Source organism: Oryzias latipes, chromosome 15, assembly GCF_002234675.1.
Source record: "Oryzias latipes chromosome 15, ASM223467v1".
In the NCBI taxonomy this organism is placed as follows: domain Eukaryota; kingdom Metazoa; phylum Chordata; class Actinopteri; order Beloniformes; family Adrianichthyidae; genus Oryzias; species Oryzias latipes.
Window position 1 is genome coordinate 12307621 of NC_019873.2, and position 20363 is coordinate 12327983.

A 20363-nucleotide genomic window follows, 5' to 3' on the forward strand; every position below is an offset into this window, starting at 1 on the left:
AACGTTTGCTTGAAGCTCTACATTGTCAGTGTCATTTAAAGTTTTGTGTTTAACCACACACATCTAGGCAAACACAAACCACACATGTTAACATAACAAACTTTAATATACACATATTTATGCAGATCTATACAGAAAACTATATACACTATGCATACAAACCAGTTCATACGCACATACCACCACACAAACAGATACATACTTTATATATCAGGTATGTATGCATACAAATGAAGTGTGTGTTTACTAAATGTAACTGAACGTAGAAGAGAAAGCCGTGGATGGGCATTGCAACAGAGGCATTGTAGGGTAAACCAACCTCCATGGCCTGGTAGCCCTGATCCTTGTGCTAAGAGAGGAGATAGTGCTCACTCCAGAAATAGACTGGAGCACCAAGCCCTGAGCACCAAACCCTCTGTAGGAACTTGCTTAGCACACTAGATGGGTCAGGCCAGAGCCCATTTATTATTACATTTTAAAGTGACAATTACAGTTGCATAGAGAACATATGTTTGCTTGTTATTCTAGCATAAATCCTTTTAAATTTGATTTTGACAGATTTTAAGTCCTAATGTATAGTTGCCCAATCCGATATTTCAAGTCCAATTCCCCCTAAATATGAATAAATACACACCAATTTTTATTTTTTATTCTAAGAAATTAAAAACTTTTATGCTCTCGCGGGCCACATAAAATAACATGGCGGGCCACATTTGGCCCGCAGGCTTTGAGTTTGACACATGTGGTGTAAGCCGTGGTGGATTTTGTTGCCAACAATAAAAGTAAACCCTGCCCCCAACCGTATCTGTCTGTGTGTTAGCCATGCCCGTGAAATGACGGGAAGAAGAGATTTAAGAGTGGAGCCAGGGATGGCAAGAACTCGAACCATTGTCGGACATTCAGGACAACACAGTCCAATTGGTCTGCCATGAGCAGACCAATTGGACTGTGTTGTGTCTGCTGTGTCATGACTTAGTTGCGGGATGTAGTGTATTCTACTGTAAACTGGACTCATTCAAGTCAGTAAAGGTAGTCAGGCAGGGGACACATCGCTCCTGGAAACGGTCTTAGCACTGCTTTGATGATGTGACGTATGGGACTGAAAGGAATCAGGGACAGAAAGGAGCTGCAGATGGGCCTGAGGCAGCAGAGCAGCAGCCCAGCCTGATTTTATTAAAGGCCAGCAGAGGAAGCAAAGAGCAGCTGCATTCACAGTCCTCGGTAATCATGTTACCCCTGCACACATTACCCACAATCCAAAGCAGCACCACAGACATTCATCAATGCTGAAGGCACAAAATATCTCAGAAACAGTGCAACATGATTCAGCCTTCGTGATTCAACCCTTTTTAAGATCTCCATGGAAACCAGACTATCCTTCACTGCAGCTCAAAAACAAACCATAATACACCAGTGCAACTATAAATCTCAGTGATGAGGAGAGCTCTGATGAGGGTTCGTTTGTCTGCAGACTGCAAGTTAACAAGTTAAGTTAATCACACAATAGTACGTTTATTTACCCATAGAGAACGTGCAGGACTCTCACACTATCAGTTTCAGTCTCCTTGATTTCCAAAAAAGAAGCAGAGCATTTTCTCAATATAGCCTGAATATATAGCCAAAACAATTGAAATAGTTAAAAGAATCAAAGAGATTAAGGGAGTTTAAAGGAGCTGGTGAACTGGATAATCATTTGTTGTGTTTATTTACTTGGCTGAGTTAAAGATGTAACATATAAAAATGAATTAAAATATACAAAAAAGTGGCATCAACATTTTGAAGTGCTTGTTTAGTTTGACTTGATCTTATCTGAGCATTCTTACTCCTGTTCCCCATCAGTGCTGTAACTGCTGATCTCAGCCACCTCTTTATCCTCCTTCCTGACTTATTTTCTTCACCAGTCCTCCTCAAACCACAGCTGGGGAATGGGTGGTAGAAAATGGAGAAAACACAAGCTGTCACACATTTTACAGCACTGCAACCCAAAACTCTCCAACAAAGCATATCAGGTTTATCCTTAATATCACTAGGATTCTGCACTCCAACACAGACACATTTCTGGGTCTTCTTTCTTCTTAAAACTAGAGGTTTAGCCGATAATAACAACTAATGGACTACGCACAAATTAAACCCTTTTTTTCCTGTATATTGACAGTTGTGGTGGCTTGTCCTGAAATAGAGGCAGCCAGTGATCAACTTTGCCCCTCACTTTTCCAACTTTTACTTTTATACAAGATGTAACAAAAAGTAAAAGCATGTGCCTCATCCCAAAAGCATCATCCCAGTATGACAGCATGGAAACTGGCATCTACACAGCTTTGCTCAGAGAGATAACAGTTCAGGAGTACATCAGAAATTTTTTAAAGCAGAATGTTTGATATGTATTTATCTATGCAGACAAATGGATCAAAATCTTTTTTATTTTAAAGTAAACTTTTTTTTAGAGAAATGGTTAAGAGTACAGATACACAATATAGGATTTTTGCCACTATTTTCAGAACAATGTTGCTGATACAGATATCAAAAATGTAAAAGTTTATTTTCATTTATTTAAAATAAACTACTGAAATTTACCTTCTAAAACTACTGAAATTTATCCCCAGTTTTATATAAAATAAATTTATCCCAATTAAGGATAAATTTTCACTTCATTTGCAAACATATAGAAATGGTTATAGCTTTTAAGAGGTGCAGAAACATGTCAAACCCCTTTTCCATCTTTGTAGAAGAAAGGAAGTAGAAACATCTAGGGATTTATCTGGATGACAGACTGGAGTGGGCAAGGCAGACATTTATTCTAGAAGAGGTTTAAGTTCTTTAATGTTAGTAGGAAAACGTTCCATATCTTTTAGGAGTCTGCTCTGGAGAGTGTGATCACGTCTTAAGTCACTTATTGGGGCAGTAACATTAAACCGTGAAAGAGGCTGAACAGACTGATGCTGAATACTGGCTACTTTCTACTCTGGAACCTTAAGATATGATGGCTCAAAGAAGGATTTGTAAATGGAAAACCACCACAGAAAACCTTCATCCTCCTCTTCATAACAGTCTCAGTAAGTGTCTACAGTTGGAAGCTGCTTCAGATCTGCTATAACTCTGACCACTGCAGGAGATCCGTTCCATAGCTGTAACCTCCTGCAACTCTGAAAGAACTAAGAAGACAACTACACTCACTACAACTACTAATGTCTACTTGGAGACCATTTTTTTGGAAAAGTGGAATGTCACCATAAGTCATAAAAAATGTCAAAAGCTGTTGATGTCAATTAACTACAAATACATTTTTGTGCCACAGCTTTTTCAGTCCAACAACTCAGTCTATCAAACGGCTGATTTAGGCTTGGATTTTGTTACTGGGTAGCTGCTATAAAAAGCCGGTATTGTCTTCCATGTAAGGCCATCTCTGGTGTTTAAACTTTAAACTCATGTTTTCCTGTATAACCAGGGTTTCGTTTTAGTCGATCCCACTGAGGACAGGCAATTTTGGAAGAAGGGCAAAACTTGATATAACACCAGGAACTGTAATCACATGTCGGCACAATAAATAGTCTTGCTGGGGGTTTTTTTTGGTGGGGGGATCTTAGCTTTTTCCTGTTCTTGCATCCAGCACTTTGAATGGCAGAAACCAGTCCGGCTTTTTGCAAATTGTCACTGTTGTGAAAATTCAGATGTTTTCATGCACGAAGAAGATTTTTTTTTAATGCAGTGGAAAGTTAACAACCTTCTTACATTTTTACAGCTACGCCACAAAGCCCTGCCTTACTCCTATTTATGAACTGAGCAGCTGTTAACTCCATCCCTTAGCCATGGGAGGTATTTTCTTAAAAAGTTGTTTGCCTGGAGCTTCCAGTGAATATGCCCTGCAGAAGGTGTGTAAAAACAGTAAAAGAGAAAGACAGAACAACAGGTTCATCACAGGTGGTATGTTAAAGACTGCTGAAATGGAACCGACGCGCTGGGAGTTTTCACATCTACCAATACTGATAATGCACTGATATATAATGACATGTATCCCTAGCTCAGAGAAAGCTTTGTATATTGCACATAGCAAATCTAGAGGAGTCAAAGGTATAAAGCCTCTGTGTAAATGCAGAAGAACAGACATTCATAATAATAAACGTGACAGCTCCCGGCCCAATAACGAGTCTGAACCTGGAGTCCTGCACACTTAAAATGCTCCGCAGAGACAAGTGCTCTGATCTGAGCTGCAGCGAGTGAGCAATGCTGCTGGCGGCAGGGTGGGGGCAAATTGCTGAGGGACATATGGGAGTGATTTTGCGTGGCAGACTGGCCGGCTCTGTTTGAAGATCTGTCGGTGAGCTCTGAGACTCAGACGGCTCAAGTGGGCCGGTGCTGAAACACAGGCAGCAGTCTACCTCTTAACACGATGGTGTCCAGCTGCTCGGGAAAAACCCGGCTCCATTGCAGCTGATGAACAAGCCTGAAATCGGCTTCTGAATGACTGAAATTGCAAAAATTAAACTGATGGTGACTCAAACACAGTCTAAAGGAAGAAACAAGCAGCTGCTTGATTTATCCTGTAGAGCTCTGATCACTTAAATATCAAGGTTCTGCGGTGAGAATATAAATGTTTGCTCCACACTGAGGAAAATGCTGATCTTCTGATGTTGTGAACCACAAATAGTCTGAAAGCTCCACTTCAAAGTGAGCATGATGAGAGAAGAGCCACACTCAGCTCAGAAGCAACACAAACACACAATCTGGCCTCACAGAGAGCTGTGTTCACCTTTAACCCACATTCCTGACCCTCCATCAGTCCGTGGGCTACTTCACCTGCAGTGCATATGCTGTAATCAGGGCTCTTCATGCTTTGCTGGTAAATCAAAACACATGACAGCTTGGATGACCTAATCAAAACCTGCAAAGAAAAGCCTGAAGGCTTCCGATTGGCTGGCTTAGCCACAGCTCAGATGTCAGAGGTTAATGTCCTCACCCCGCCCCCACCTGTCAAAAAGCGGGAGTTGGGTTGTATTTTGTCATGAATTTGCCAAAAAGAAAAAATAAAGCCAATTCTCTTCATAAAAGAAATGCTTTTGCCGCTAGCAGACAGAGCTTTTGCATACCTGACTGGTAGCTCCTGAACTTAGCAGTGAGCAGGTGTGTCCACTGATCCATGGGTAATGTAGTCTGGAGACGATTAGGTAAAAACAGCGTCAGCCTGAAAGAAACAGAAACAGGCATGGTGGGTTCAGTGTTTTGTCAAAGGACACTTGCCCGAATTTTCCTATGTTGCAAGTGTCCAGGGCAAGGCGGGAATTTAACCTGCAATATTTCAATTAAGGGTCAACCACTCTAATGTTACAGGGCCACCTTTCGCACACAAGAACACCAAGAACCAAGAACAGCATCTGCTCCTAAATCCTATTACCAAAACAAAAGTGGCAGGTGGTAGTCAAGTTTCACTTCTCCCAAAATTGGTTTCAAACCTGATTTTTAGGTCTAAGCTGTGTTTTGGTTCAATATATGATTTGTGTATTACGAAAACGCAGGGCTCGACATAGCCATTTGTCCGCTGGCCCGGTCCTGTTTTTCGAGCAGTGCGGACCACAAGACTTTACTTTTCACTTGTCCGCTCGGGCCACTAAAATATTTAACGGTTTATATATTCTTCACCTTTTTCAATAAAGTAAATTTTGCGAAAACGTGTAGATTTACCTCGTCTTCATAATTTAGTTTTTCTGCTAGTCCTGTGTTCAGACTTCAAGGGTTTCTATGGGAAACCTTTGATCACTTCTCCTTCTCTCCCGCCTGCGCGCGCTCGGCTTTCACTGCCGAGCACCACGCGGCACGCGCTCACTACTTTTTTTTTCAAACTTTATTGAATGTAACAATTCAATACAAAACAATGTTAAACAGCAACAACGAAGGCACAAGCCAGTGGGTTATTATTACATTTGATTATAAATCCGACACCGTCACTGAAGAGAGACTGAAGCATGTCAGAGATGTGGAAGACATGGCAGGAATAGATAGGAATATGTTGGATGGAGTAGTGGGTATAATTAGTAGTATGGACAGCAAGATATTTAATGAATGCATTGAAGATGAAACTGTATCCACTAAGCTTTAAGCTGAATGTCAAAGAATCAAAGGCAACTCCAAATACCTGAATCTCAGACTCAAATGCAGTAGAATGTTAAACTACTTAATTTTGTTTTTCTTTACAACACTGTAAGCAGTAAGTATTTCTAGTTAGCTGAATGATCTCAGTTAGACCTGCACAATATGAGGAAAACTCGCGATATGCGATATCAGAGATTAAAATTGCGATAACGATATAATTTGCGGTATATAAACAAACAGCAAAATAACCAAATAACCATTCCCAGTTTAAAAATTATACTCCAAATGACCCACGTTGACATAGGTTACAAACATCTAACATAACAGGGCTCCATCTGATTGGTCAACAATGTGAAGGCGTCCATCCGATTGGTCAAATGCATTAAGGGATTTATTTGATTCGTTAAATGGTTCAAGCTGCCATTAGATTGTTTTAACACATTTAAGGTTTATGATTTATTGCGATATTTGCCGTTAGAAGCACCATGAAAACTTCTGAACTAGTGTTACCTACTACACTGCAGTGCTCTCTTCAAAACATCTGAAACAGACTAGAGCAGATTTAAGTTTGATATGGTCTATTTTCAGTCATTGAAAAGTGTAGAAATAAGTGATGTCACCAGAATGCACCAAATTGTACCATATTAAAAGTTTCCGGGGGGGCATGCCCCCAGACCCCCCTAAAGTTGCAAGCACCTGCGGAGCGGCGGGTCCCGCTATGCGCGGTGTCGGGCCAGTAACTTTCAGGCAGGGCCAGTAAGTTTCAAAAACTACTGGCCCTATGGGCCAGTGCAAATTTCTGGGCTATGTCAACCTCTGAAACGGCAACAATTTTTTTTTTGAAAAATCTATTTTTTTTTAAATTTGCTATAAGCCGGTGACAATGAAGAAACATCTTTCCGTTGGCCTATACTGAGCCTGGTGTAATGCAATAAAACACAAATAAAGCACAAGAATTGTTTGACACTTTTAATGTAAGCATACTGGTATGTTGGGATGCAACCACTCACTTTCCCCGAAGTTAAGTTTGATGGTACGGTTCGGTTCGTATTTTTTCTATGGGTAGGTAGGTAGGTAGGTGTGTAATGTTAAAGTTGAACTTCATCTGCAACAGTGTCTAGTAATGTTGCAGCCTGTGAAACCCCACTCTGATGTAAGGCTACCAAACTTTGGGAAAGCATTATCACTTCCGTTTTTTCCCTAGATGTATAGCTGTTCACCTTTCGCAGTCTCCCTCTTTGGTTGATTTTTTCAGCGTGACTTTGCTGTTTAGCTTGTCAATCAATCCCTTCCATGCCATGTTTTACGGAGACACGGCACGTGCAGCTAGCCAACGTTACATGAATCTTCATCGTAATTACATTCTTGTTGTCTAGGGCTGCACGATATGAGGAAAACTCGCGATGTGCGATATTGGTGATTAATATTGCGATAACGATATAATTCGCGGTATACAAACAAATAGCAAAACAACCAAAAACATCATTTCCATTTCACTGCAACAGTTTAAAAGTTATACTCCAACTGACCCTTGTCGACGTAGGAGGCAAACATCAAACATAAAAGGGCTCATCTGATTGATCAACAAGGTAAACGGGTCCTTCCGATTGGTCAAATGCATAAAGGGATTTATTTCATTTATTCAATATTTCAGGCTGCCATGAGATTGTTTTAGCACATTTAAGGTAACCATTTATTGCGATTTTCGCCGTCTTTTGCGGTATGCATATTGCACAGCTTAATGTCGCGATAACGATAAATTTGCGGTATATTGTGCAGGCCTATTGTTGTCAATCTATTACTGGACTTATTTTCTATAAAAGGTTGGAACTTTGAGAGTTTAAACAAGAAAGAAAAGTATGAAAATGTCTGCCTGGGAAAAGTGAATAAAATGTGTAGTGAGGAGTCCCCTCTGTCAACAGACGGGAAATTATGTCCTGGTACACAATGAGCTCAAAACCCCGCCGCCCCCATGTAAGGATAGGATCAGCTCATCAGCAAAACGTAATAACTGAATTGAAACTGAAAGCAAAGAGGGAGAAACAAGAAAAATAGAGTTAAAAATACAAATGTACAGGAATCCCCCGCCCATTCGCGGTTTAATATTTGCGTCCCGCCCATTCGCGGGTGGCCGCAGATGACGTGACATCACAAGCGTGAGACACATAACAGCGCTCATTCCGCGAATTTTGAAAAAAGATTTGCTCTGTACTTTACTGTAAAGTATTGTTTACGCGTTTAAGATGCCATGCAAACGCCCTGCATCATCTCCAGCTTCTGGAAATGAACCCAAACGGCAGAAAAAGGTTCTGACTCTGCAGAGGCTCTGGCTCTGGGAGTTTTAAAAACAGCGTCAATTATTCGCGGATTTTCGTTATTCGCTGGGGGGTGAGGAACGTAACCCCCGCGAATACGGGGGGATTACTGTATTTTTTTTTAATTTGGTAACAATTTTAGGTTTAACTTTTTTTTATTCAAGTTTGAATTTTTCTTCACTTTTTTATATTTCTATGAAGTTTACAATATTATTTTTTCACATTTGCTATTTTTTTTAAATGTTTAATAATTCCTCCAAGTCTGTTTTTTTTATTTACAGTGTCTTTTTTTCAAATTTAAAATTTTGCTTTTCAAATTTAATTTAATTTCAAATTTACAACTTGGGTTTTCGTTTATTTTAAGCTGACCCTTAGGGAAATAATTTAAAGTAGTAAATTCTGACATCCCCTGCTTTTCTTACTTTAAAAAATATATACATAATTTTTTTTTTTTTAAGATGCACTGTGTCATAATGCACCTTTGCTTTTAGTAGTTTTTATAAATAGGATATCTTGAGTTTAAAGATGTCATAAATGTTTTGTTTTTATAAATAAACATCAATGATCTAATATTTTGATGTGATATATATTTGTCTCAAAGTATGTTATATATATATATAAAAAATCAGCTTTTAAAAAAATGTTTGAAGGATTTATTTTGTTTTTCCCCCCTGTTTTTTGCTTTTCTCTTTACTGATCCAAAAAATGATCCGAACAGTGACTCTAAAACCTTGACATGATCCAAAACTGTGAGTTTTGTGATTTGCTGCACCCTTAATAAATGATGCTAATAATAACCAGCTCATACAATGATGTGTTAAAAGTGCTATTGTGCTATTGTGGAAATTTTATTGCAAATCCCTGGATATATTTCCAACTAAAATATTCAACCAGAGCAGAGTCCATCTGAGGCTGTCAGCTACAGAGAAAACCAACGTCACTGCTATTCATGATAAACTAAGTTTCAGTCATTTTTCTGATGGCTTTAAAAGTCAAACATATTACAGACTGCATATGAACTCCATCCAGAGGAGCAAAAATCTCCCAAAGCTGAGACTTGGATCAGCTTCTTAGTGAGCTTTGTTGTGAGGTCAGTGTGTTTGTGGCTGCTGGCTGTTTGCGTGGAGATAAGTGGAGCAGCGTGGCCGGCAGCTGGACGAGTCTCCTCCCTCACAGAGGCCTCTTTATTTCAGGGCAAACAGCTAGTCAAAGGAGCCTTTATTTAGTCAAGGAGGCTGCTGTGAGGAGAGCTGAGTTAATGTTAGCACTCAGAGAGGAGGGTACATCTCAAGCTGAGGAAAGACACTGAAGACAGCAGAGAAAGCTGATCACACAGCAAAAACACAACAAAATAAGAGCACAGTTTAAGCCTTGGAAGAAAAATGAACCAAGACAGTTGTTTACAGCTGCAGAGGGTGCCATAAATATGAAACAGAAGCTCAGGCGTCACACCTGCAGGTGACTCCAGGTGAAACCTGCTGCTCAGACAACAACAGCTCCCTTCTGACAAAAAAGCTATAAAAAAACAAAAACAACAGATTTTACTGGAGATTGTGCAACTTCAGGCAAGTAAAGGAAAATAAGAACAAGAGGAAGAAAAAAAGTCAAAACATCTGAAAGAACTGAACTGAATTGAATCAATGTAAAAACAAAAAAAGGAAGAAAAAAAAACAGTCCTTGAAATCTTTACTACACCAATTCCATCATTCTTCCTGTACCTCTCTAGAGGAGGGCTTGAGACGGAAACAGCAAAGTGCAAGTTGGGATTCAAAATGTGACATTGGATATTTATAAAACTTATATTTCAATGTATTTTCTTGTTACTGTACGCAAAAACCTTCAGAAACAGTCAACAGATTCAATTCTCTCCAAACTTTCAATATTCACTGCTTTTGAATCCTGTAGAAAAACATTCAGATTCCTACTCTGCTTTACAATTCATTAAGGTTGTTCCATCTTCAAATGTCAAAGGCAGACGAGGACAGCCGCAGCATGAAGAGGATGCATTTCAAATTGACAAACAAAATGACTTCTGTCAAAATGAGGTGACCAGCAGCATCGTGGTGCGTTTGTGTGTGCAGAGCTCCACCAGCCCAACATAGGGAGCACAAAGAGGTGGAATTATTATAGAAGACACGGGGAGAAAATAGATGTCCGAACACTGGGGCCGTGAGTGGTCACGAGGCTGGAAAAGTCAGCAGCTGCTGCTGGTCAAACGAAAAACACACACACAAAGTATGAACTCAAAGAAACAGCCTAGCTTTCCATCCAACTGTTTTTTGTGAGCTATGAAAATAATGTAGAGGGAGCAGAAAGATCAGTGGTGAACACACAATTCCAATTCCTGAAAATAGGATCTGCGCAGACCTCCAGAAAAATCCACCACGAGTTGATTTCAACAAAAACTGCATTCAACACACTATAATAGGATTCTTGTGTCATCCTTGCAGCCTGATGCCCAGGGCAACCATCGTTCTCATTTGTTCCTCCTGAACATCATCTTGACTAATTTTCTCAAAACCTCTTAGCAGAAATCTGGATTTATTGGCTCCTGATTTGAGTAACTAAAGACTAACTAAACGTCACTTTGATTACTGAGAACTTATCTATGTTCTTATTTTAGTTTCTTCTCAATTGATTTTTGGGTCACTCTGAAGAGAAATTGTGATATTCTTAACCATTTAAGACCAGAGATGTCAGTGGCAAAACAGACGCTCATGACATAACTCTTTGACCATTTATGCAATCAAGGTGAATCGGTTGATTCTGACAGGGAGAAAAGCGGCTTTTCATGTAGGCTTTGCAACACATTACTAACGTTTAGTGTTGTAAGGCTGCTTTTCTCCACTTCAGAATCTACCGGAATTACATTAATTGGATAAATAGCTGAAGAGTTACAGTAGTTGAGAGAATGTAGACACTGGTGCTGAGGCTCCTGTTCAAAAGGCTTAATAAATTCAAACAAACAAATACAATTTAGATGTTGGATATTACTATTGGCCAACATGTGTTTGAAAATATCTGCATGTCATCATGCATCCCAACTATAAAAAATTATGTTTGCAATTCTAATTAAATGTAAACTGTGTGATGTTGACAATACCTCTGTTCAGTGTAGCAAATTTATTACTTCCAAACCAAAAAATTAAATCTCCTGGGACGAAGAGATTATGAAAATTACCACCTTCCACTCATAACTAAAACAAACAAGCAGGCATTTAAGAAATCCTGAAGTGTGTGTGCTTAAGGTATGTGAAGCACGCAGGAAGTTTTGCCAAGGGCACAAAGCAGTTAAATAACTTATGTATTCCATCCATAATGATGCATTTATGCATCTTCAGCCTGGAAATGACTTTGACCTGAAGAGGACTCATCATGGAAGCTGGTGTCTGCATAATTAGAGCTCCAAATAACCTCTATATAGCCTCCTAAAGCCTCCTAAATCCATTTTTACAGAATATCAATCGTTTCTTCTTTTTTTTGGTTTTACTCTTTAAAAGCTGCTGAGACGAACGATCATACAGAAAAGTGATCTTCATTAATTACTCAAGCTCCAGCCACAGACTCAAACCTGAATTTTTTCTGCACACAGAAATGTCTGACAGTTAAACTAAATGCTGTTAAATCATTAAGATTTGTGTTCCTTAAATCAGGGCTCCTAAGAGCAGACAGACACTTTAGTCAGCATATTTTGAGGCAGTGTGTTTAAACCATCACACTGGAAACACCAGCGTTTCTTTTTTCTGAAAGTAAAGAAGAGACCAGCAAAGCTTTGGAGCCATTTTTATGTGAGCAACAGCAACAGTGCTAGAACAAAGCAGGACAAGAAGGTAGACAGGTCCTTTGACAACTTTACATCTTCATGGTGAAGAAATTTTGAAATGATGCTTTACTTTTTCTCTCAAATCAAATCAAATCTAATTATCTAAAATGTAAACATAAAACATCTAAGCTACAGCAGCTCCGTGACAGTCCTAAAGTTCTGCAAGTTTCTAAAAGTTCGGGGGCCTTTCTTAAAGTTCAGCAACTTTTCAGAAGCCTCAAAGTCTTCTTAAAATTCCACAGCCATCCAAAAATGTAATACAGTAGTTTTACCAAGTTCAAGTAAATCTGCCTTCAAGCAAAAAAGGCAGACAGCTGATGTTTACATTCTTTGGCGAAGTATTGGTAAGTTTGAAGACTTGAGTGTGAGAAAAAAGCTGTGAAACCAGTATTAGTGCAACAAAAGATTGCAGTTTGCTGCCACAGAATCTTTGAGCAAAGCGAGACTGAGTGACATCCTGCAGCTCAGGCCAGGTCCAGTCTCATGGCACACCATGAAGTCAGTTCTGTTGAAACAATAAAGATCCCATCCAGAACCACAAACACACCAGTCTACCTTTTAATGAGGATAAAACCATGTTGGCATATCTGAGTTTGTAACAAGCAGCCAGAGATGCCAACAGAAATACTAACCTGAGCAGCTCCTCTCAGCTGTCGTCTTTTCTCTGAATAAACACTTTTTCTGCCAGGGCATCCACGCACACACCTACACTCCCAGCTGTGAATAGTACAGACCACCTACAGCTTCTCAGAAGCAGCCAGCACGAGGAGCTCGGGATCCTGGCAGGAAGAAGAAATCAAGCGCTCAGATTTCCACTCACCGCAGTTAAAGCTGACAACTATCCCAAAACCAACAGAGGATGGAGACGAGCTAGGATGCAGAGGCCATCGAAGCATAACAGCAGCCAGCAAAGTGAACAGAAAGAGCAGAAACGTGGGAGGAAGCCGCTGCCTTCACAGAAGCCAGACACAGTGGGAAATTTCAGCAGCCGGGTTTGTGTGCAGGGATGTTTTGTCACAGCCGCAGCCTGCAGGACAGCCAAGAACACAAAACCACCCACTGCTCCTGCATTTGGAGCAGACGCCCGTCCCGTGCTGCCTCCTGTCAGACAGACGCCTGGCTGTTCCACCGACAGAAACACTGTTCTACTATGCAGAGGCAGAAGCATGACGACAAAAACTTTCCACACACTCCATAATGTTTTTTGTTTATAAAAAGCCACCTCCAAACGTCCTCTGTGATTGGTCAGCTGTCGGTTTACTGTAGAGGCATCTTAAAACCAGACAGAGCACCATTTTCTTCTTTCAACCCGCCAAACACAGATAACAGATCACAGCTCTTAATCTATGTTGATCCAAACAAAGTGACTCCACCAACACACCTCGAGAACCAAACAGATCCTCTCACCTGGATATACACCAGTATGGATTTTTTTCTTCAAAAATAAGGACAATAAACCAGTGCTCCTCTCTTTTAAAGCAAAACAAAAATAATAGAAGATAAGACAAAGCTGACCTGACAACACTCTGAAGGGAGAAAAAAAAACTTCAGAAAAATATGGATACACTGATTTACTTGTTAAAACCCAGCTCTACACTGACACAGAAAGACCTCTTTCCACAGCTTTTAATATGCAAGTCTTATTTGTTTCCAAATGTAATAAAAATGTTCCTCCTAAAACAACTAACCTTATGGATGTACTACAATGAAAATCGTATTTCTAATGAACTCCTGCCGCTCTGCAGAAACTATGTCTTGATTTTGGCTATAATGTCTTAAATTATAATTTTAAACTCCACATTTTGATGATGTGCACAACATTAAACTAGAACAGAACCATTTTTACTTTTGAGTGCCAATAAAAATCTTGCATATTATTAAACAAAACATCACTTAAACAAAAAAAATGTTATTTGTAAATTATGGTGGAAAATAAGTATTTTACAATAATAATACTAATGGATTGGATTTATCTGTGCTTTTCCAGACGCTCAAAGCACTTACAATTCATCTCCATGATTTGGTCAATAACAAAAGTTCAACTCAATACTTTGTTATGTACCAGGGGCCTCAAACTCAATTTACCTTGGGGCCACTGAAGGCAGGGTCTAGCTGAGGCTGGGCTGGAACTTCAGCGCGCACACACACGCGAACAACTTATGAGTGTCTAAGAGCCAATGCCAGTTTGAATCAGAAATGAAAAAAAAAAATGAAAAAAAAATCAAATCTTCTCAGACTTTTTACTATATTTTATAACATAGGATAAGATGAACAAGGACCCTGGTGTAAACAAGTTGTGTATAACTTCCTCAGGTGCATCCCTTCATTGGTAGTAGATTTGTAAGGAACATGTACTATACTATTAACTATACTCTATTATCAACTGTTTTTTGTACAAAATGTGCTTCTAAAACTCTATCAAATAAAACAACGGTATTTAATACATACTGTTGTTTGGCAATGACAGCAGTTAAACATTTTCTGTAAGTCTTCACAAGGTCTTCAAAAACTTTTCATGGGATTTTGGTCCATTCCTCCATGCAGATCTCCTCTATAGCAATGATGTCTTGGGGCTGTCGCTGGGCAAAACTGACTTTTAACTCCCTCCAAATACTTTTTATGGGCTTGAGATGTGGAGACTGGCTAGGCCACTCCAGGACTTTGAAATGCTTCTCACGAAGCCACTCCTTTGTTACCCGGACAATGTGTTTGGATTGTTGTCATGCTCAAAGACCTAACCACGTTTCATCTTCAATGCCCTTGCTGATGGACGGTTTTCACTCAAAATCTGATAATATATGGCACGATTCATTCTTTCCTTTACACAGATCAGTCGTCCTGGTCCCTTTGCTAAAAAACAGCCTGAAAGCATGTTTCCAACCCCATGCTTTACATTATGGTTTGGTGTTCTTTGGATGCAACTCAGTGTGTTACTGATGGTAGCCTTTGTTACTTCGGTCCCAGCTCTCTGCAGGTCTCTACACTAGGTCTACCTACGTGGTTTCTTGGATTTTTGCTTACCGTTCTTGTGATCATTTTGACCCCACGGAGTAATATCTGGGGGGAAGCCCCAGATGGAGGGAGATTATCAGGGGTCTTGTACGTCTTCCATTTCCTAATAATTGCTACCACAGAGGATTTTTTCTTTTATCAAATATTTTTCTTCAGAACATCAAAAAGAAAAGATGCTACACATGTTTTGTTTTAAAATGTATTACACAAAAAAGAACATGAGTAAATCTCTAGAGCCAAGGGTCAAAGGCTGAACATAAACATCAAGTTACTGGTAGAGGCAAGCGGTCCTATATTATAAACAAATCTGTATTAATATCACTGCATTAACTCAAACACTTCCAGGAGTCAATTGCACCTTCCATTCATCAAGACCTTTATCAGAGTTCGCAGTCAAAACTGAAAGATGCCTTTTCCAATCCATGTAACCAAAGGCTCCTGTGAGGCCTATCAGACTGGCTTATCCAGGAGAAGATGACAAGACCTCAGTAGGTCGGGATGAGGGAGTCAGGGGTCAGCATTAAGGTCGAGGGTCAAAGTCACTTCAGAAGGATTTCTGCTCTTATCAGCCTGAATTACTGATAAAGGACAAGTAAATCCCACCAAGGAATGAAAGACATCTGTATAACTGCCACGTTGACATAGGTTACAAACATCTAACATAACAGGGCTCCATCTGATTGGTCAACAATGTGAAGGCGTCCATCCGATTGGTCAAATGCATTAAGGGATTTATTTGATTCGTTAAATGGTTCAAGCTGCCATTAGATTGTTTTAACACATTTAAGGTTTATGATTTATTGCGATATTTGCCGTTAGAAGCACCATGAAAACTTCTGAACTAGTGTTACCTACTACACTGCAGTGCTCTCTTCAAAACATCTGAAACAGACTAGAGCAGATTTAAGTTTGATATGGTCTATTTTCAGTCATTGAAAAGTGTAGAAATAAGTGATGTCACCAGAATGCACCAAATTGCACCATATTAAAAGTTTCCGGGGGGGCATGCCCCCGGACCCTCCTAAAGTTGCAAGCACCTGCGGAGCGGCGGGTCCCGCTATGCGCGGTGTCGGGCCAGTAAGTTTCAGGCAGGGCCAGTAAGTTTCAAAAACTACTGGCCCTGTGGGCCAGTGCAAATTTCTGGGCTATGTCAACCCCTGAGGTGTGACTGTTTTTTTAAACTTTTCAATGGTTGTGATTAAAAATTTGATGAAAATGAAAACTGTTGTGTGCCTTTGCTGTGAATTTTCTTGATCTGGTTCTCATTCATTCATTAATCTTCTTAACTGTTTATTCAACTTTCGGGGTCACGGGGTTGCTGGAGCCTATCCCGGCCACTTGGGCGTAGGCAAGGGATGCCCTGGACTGGTCGCCAGTCTGTCGCAGGGTAGAATATCCTCAATCACACATCCATTCACTTTCACACTCACACCTATGGTCAATTTAGAGTTGCCAATCAAACTATGTAGCATGTTTTTGGACGGTGGGAAGAAGCTGGAGATCCTGGAGAAAACCCACGCATGCACGGGGAGAACATGCAAACTCCACACAGAAAGGTCCCCCGTTGTGTTTTTCATGTCCCCCAGCCGGGACTTGAACCGGGGCCTTCTTGCTGTGAGGCACCGCCACCGTGCAGCTCTGGTTCTCTCCTCTGGTTAATCTGCAATATTATTTAATTTTTATTTATTTTAAACTGTTTTCATCATATCATCCCACTCTGTTAAGTTCCATCTATTTTATCTGTTTTTGCTTTTTTGTTCTTATTTTCCTGTTCTTACTTTCCAGTGGACTACAGGTGGAAATTAGCAATTTTGCTATAACCTGGCACATCACATCTTTTCACATTTCATGTGATCAATGTTCTTTTGTGCTTTGTCTCTCTTTTTAAAGAAATAAACTCTTAAAACAAGACGGATGCTGACCGAGAAGAGGCTCCCTTAAAGCTGGAATTCCTTTTCCAATTCCTCAACAATCCCCAAGAGTGAGCGGGAGGCCGGAAACATAATCTACTTCAGTTTGAACTGAGCTTTGGCATAAAAACTGCTGCGTTGAGGCGATCTGAATTATTTACTAGGGTGGGCTGGGAAGCTTCAGAGCGGAGATCAATACAAGTGAAGGACAACTAGAGTCTCCAGAGATGGAGATCATGGAGGCTGGGTCGACCTTCAGGTGGCACATAACAAAAGGAGAAGCAGTAGAGAGAAGCTTCTGCATTGTTAAAACTTGAAGCACTAAACACATGAAGTAGGCAAGAAGAGAATAATGGCAGAAGTTTTTAGTTTGAAAACAATAATCTTCCATTTGAAAAAAACAAGAAATTCCTGCAGAAAATGTCAGATCACTTACGAATATTAAACCATAACTGGATTTAAAAAGAAAAAGAAAAAAAATCAAAGCTACTCCAAACTTTGTTGGACAAACTTTTCAGTTCGTTATGAAGAATATTTGATTGTATCCGAGTTGGTAGACAAGCAAACTTTCAATAATTATAATAATAATACTTTTTTAAATGACAAAAACCAACAGATCAAATCTGTAAGATGAGAAAGCATCCGCTGGTCTAAGTCCTGTCTTCAGAACACAAAATACCTCTGCAGGAATGAGTGAGCAGCCAAGGGGGAGGAGGTAAAGAATCAGTCCTCTGTGCGTTTCATTTACTGCCTTTATTTATCTGCTGTAGTGCAGCAGGAGCTGGGGAGGAGAGGGGTGGATTGCATGTTTTCCTCTCCAGCTCAGCCACTCTGTCTCCAGGTCGCTGGGGTAAGGAGAAGAGGAGGAAGGGAGGGAGGTGAGGCGGAAAGACAAGAGTGCTGGAGATGTGAAACCTGATCCCACTCCCTCCTTCCTCTACTCCTCCTCCTCCTCCGCTGCCACCTCACCAGAGAGCCTCAGCGACTCTTGGAGTAATCTGATCCCGTTTCTCCAGACTGGAAATGCTCTCTAACGGAGGGAGAGGTGGAGGAGGGAAGGAAAATGAAGAAAAGGAGGGAAAAGAAAGATAGAAATAGAGCAGTGGAAGAGGAGAGATCCCCAGGCTCAAACTGGCAACAATCCCAGCAGAGAAAAACTTGTGACAAAGCAGATGGAGTGAAGGAGAAGAAAACACTATAAAGCCTCAATAATCACTTTACGGCAGAAAAACAGAGACAAGAGAAAACGTTGAATGAGAGAATGAAAGAAAACATGACAAACACAGGAGTCTGATCAGCAATATGGATCAAATTAAGAAACAACCAAACTAATTCACAAATAGAACAAGACACTGAAATCTTATTAAGAGATGGGCTTCATTTTCCTTTTTATTTTCCATTGAGAAGGTAAATCAGTAAAACAGTGAGTATGTCTGTGATTTACGATTCAGTACAATTGCTTAAAAGAAGATACATTGTTCCCCCATGTATTCACGTTTCACTGCTCGCAGATTTTTTTTTTCCATTCGTGTGACTTCTCCGGTTCTTCACAATACAAAAACTCAGCTCACGGCGCTCGTATGAGACGTTTGCGTCCGAAGGAGGTGCTGCGGGGGAGGAGGGGGGCAGAGGAAGTGCATGCCGGCCCGACGGCGTCTTTGCCGGCTGCTAAGCAATATTTAACAGCTGTTGCCATCGGTTCCTGAATAGCTACCAACTGAAGTTTGTGCCCCTGCATGGAGAAATGGCATCAGCTGACTCAGAACCAGACGAAAAACAATCCTGAAACGCTGAGGAAGATAATCGCATCATCTGGAGCAGGTCTTTGATACGAATGAAACCAGACTCTTCTGGAAGAAGACAACCCTTTTGCACCTAAATGATGAAGGAGGAAGCATGGGCTCTTGGTTTTAAGGCACAGAGAGAGAGAGTGACACTCCTAATGTGCGTTATACTGTAAAGTTTGTTATGGTACAATCAAATATCATCAGAAAAGTATTTTTTTGCCAGAACAAACACAACAAAATCCCCTTAAGGAAAATTGTATACGTACATTTCATGCTCCAACCTGTTATCCAGGAGCCTCAGCAACTCCTATGCTACTACATTCACACCAGCCTCCGCAATGTGCTTTCAAGCAGCAAATTTCAACAAAAAGTCTAAATATGCGTTTTGGGCTTCCACATTAAAAACTACGCACATTTTAAATACTGTTTTCGGACTTGGATGCGTTGAATGTTAAACAAGTTAAACTTTGACCAACCAGGGACTCGGATTTGGTAGTGACATACGGTCAGCGTCCTTTTGCATTCATGGAACTGCCAACCATTTGAAAAGTGATCATGAAGGAGAAATTACTATTAATTACTGCTTGTACCCAGACAGAATTATATAACACCAAGTCAGTCATATATCAGAATAGAGATGTGAAAGAAAGAGCCTGGAGCAAGATTTGCACCGCATCGACATTTCGCACCAAGGCTTTTCCAATTGTGTGTAAACGCGCTATAGCGACAATTCAATGTAAACACTGAATGCTGTACATAGCATTACTCAGATCCTGCTGGACAGTCGATAAATTTAAGAAGTTGGCACAAATCATTTGCATGTAGATTCTGATGAGGTGTTCAGCTAAGCACAGCACTGCCATCCCTCTCTAGAGTTTTCTGCAAACTGTAAAGCAGGTAAAACTGCATTTCCGCTGATCCTGGAGCCTGAGCTCAGCACTGAGGTGCCTCCTCCGGTACAGAGGTCAGGGTGTCGTTTTATTAGAGCAGATCTGCACACACAGAGCAGACTGAGCGACACCAAGAACTAATCACCGAAGGAGACTATCAGCAGCTCGGCTCCGATGGTCCCTGCAGATGCTGTCCTGGCCAAGCACCTGCAGATATCCACAGAGATAATTGGACCTCCACCGAGCTTCACCCTTCTATGAGTTACTGATAGAAAATAAGGAAGCATCATCCAGTATGACGTAGCAGTCATGTTTGAAGTTGATCTGCTCAAACTTACATTTTTGTTGTTATTCTATTTTTTTCCGATTGGAATCTGCAGTTTTGTGCATTGAGCTTCTTCTGTTGGTTTCCACCACAGAGGCTCTCCTCGTTACTTATGTAACTGTAATCAGCAGGCGAGCTGTGGAATGTACAGCTGCTTGGATTACACTACATTTCAACCCCCCCCCCCCCCCCCCCCCCAGTCCTCCACATGCCTCCT

General features: G+C 40.5%; 1 protein-coding gene across 4 annotated transcripts in view; it reads right to left on the reverse strand.

The window, feature by feature from the left end:
* The window catches only part of LOC101169384 (bone morphogenetic protein receptor type-1A), a 42696-nt gene that overhangs the window by 18853 nt on the left and 3480 nt on the right, over positions 1-20363 (reverse strand). For 2 of the 4 annotated variants that reach the window (XM_011484201.3, XM_004077000.4), the window contains exon 2: positions 5085-5179. The exons of 1 other annotated variant lie outside the window; for it this stretch is intronic. The gene's annotated coding sequence lies outside the window, so the exon portion shown is untranslated. Of the gene's footprint in view, positions 1-5084; positions 5180-13042; positions 13447-20363 lie in introns of those variants that run through there. One more of the 4 variants, XM_020709360.1, reaches the window with a different exon arrangement.